Source organism: Halyomorpha halys, unplaced genomic scaffold (assembly GCF_000696795.3).
Source record: "Halyomorpha halys isolate HHAL.00 unplaced genomic scaffold, Hhal_1.1 Scaffold799.1, whole genome shotgun sequence".
NCBI classification, from domain to species: Eukaryota; Metazoa; Arthropoda; class Insecta; order Hemiptera; family Pentatomidae; genus Halyomorpha; species Halyomorpha halys.
The window spans coordinates 501487-503456 of record NW_027108683.1 but is presented as its reverse complement, the minus strand read 5'-3'; positions in this window follow the sequence as shown (position 1 = coordinate 503456).

Below are 1970 nucleotides of genomic sequence, written 5' to 3'. Positions count from 1 at the left end.
ATAATTATAACATGACATCTCCAATCGCCACCTCTGTATTTTCTCGTTCTTGACTTTATTTTGATGTGTCATATCGAACATGAACGACACAGAACGCTGGTCAGTTATGATTTTGAAAAATCTTCCGAGTAAGTAGTATCTACATTTTTTCAGGGCGCTTATAACAGCATAAGCTTCTTTTTCGACGGCTGAATGCTTACGCTCACTGTCATTCAATTTCTTTGAGAAGAAAGCCACTGGCCGCCCGCATTGAGACAAAACGGCTGAAATTGAAGTTGTTGAATTGAGAAGCCGTCTAATTTTGTCGGAGTAGTTTTGAACCCATTTGGAATAATGTGCAAACATTCCAATAGTACGTTCAAGTTCCTTTCGACTGGCTGGAGGTGGAAGACTGAGCAGTGGCTTAAGGCGGTCAGGGTCAGTTCCATTTTCAATTTTATAGCCTAGTAATTTAATTGACGTTTGTGAATAGTTGCTTTTTTCTTGATTAATCGTGAAACCGTATTTTTGAACTGCATCTGAAAAGCGCTGAGATTATGATTGTGCTCCTCTTGGTTTTTACCGCATACTGTAACGTCATCGAGGTATGCATAAGTTTGATTGAGTCGTTCGTGTGTAATGATGTCGTCAAAGACTCGCTGGAATGTGGTTACCCCATCGGTCAATCCAAAAGCCAGACGTCGGAATTGGTACAAACGGCCGCACGCTTCAAATGCAGTGAAAGGCCGATCATTCATTTGAAGGGGTACCTGGTGGTATGTGCTTCGAAAATCTATTGTGCTGAAAATAGAATTTTTTGACACGTTAGAAACAATTTCCTCGAGATTAGGGAGAGGATACGCGTCAAGGTGTGTATATCGATTGATGGTTTGCGAGTAATCAATTACCATTCGCTTCTTGTGATTATCGCTCTTTACAACGAAAGCTTGAGCCCTCCACGGAGACCGACTCTCCTCAATAATTTCGTCAGCAAGTAGTTTTTCAATTTCTTTTCTCATGAAATCAGAGTCTTCCAGAGAATGCTTCCGAGATTTGGTGACTATGGGCTTGACATCTTTAGTTAGGAATTCAAAAAGGGGAGGAGGTTCTATCTTCGCTGGAGCCAAGTAACTGATTGTCAATGGAGGTTTAGTTCCACCAAAAGAGACTCTGAGCTCTGAATGCTGCTTTAATAGATCATGCCCCACAATAATGTTAGCACACAAATCGGGTAGAACACTGAGTTTTGTTTTAGCATAATGGTGACCTAACAGCTCCAAGTGAGCTACACAGTAATTCGAAATAGGCTTACTTAAAGATGTTGAAGCCATAGAAACACAACCAGTAGTGGGTTACATTGTTAGCTTACAGTTATCTGCAAAGCGCTGTGATATGAATGTCTCTGAGCTCCTTGTATCTATCAAAGCATAGGTAGAAGTTCTATTTACCTGAACAGGTACTGTAGCTTTATCAAGGGCTGCCGAGGCGGCGATGAGTGCTGCTGATGAGGGATGAACCTTCGTGTTGACAGTTATAGGTGATTTGCAGACAACTTGCCAGTGACCCGTCTTCTGGCACCTTTCACAGGTATCATTTAGAGCGGGACACTGACGACGATTTTTATGCCGTTGTCGACCACAAAAATAGCATTTTTGATTTTTGAAAGTGGAATTGCTGGCCTATGGCCTAGCCGCTGCCAAATTCGCGGAATCTTCAGATGAATCCTCAATATCATGAGGGAAGAAGGCATTAAGAGTTAGTTCGGAAGCGTATGAAGCCGACTGGTTCTTGGCAGATTCCAAAGCACGAGCTTTCTCAACAGCTTCATCGAGAGTTAGCATGTTGAACTCCAATAGTCTCAACCTAATTTGTTGAGAACTGAGACCACGAATAAACGAGTCGCGAACATATGTCTTTCGATGAGTCTCTGCATTGACCTTCGCAAACTGACATGTTTTGCTCAATTGTTCCAGAGCTTGGTGGTATTGGTC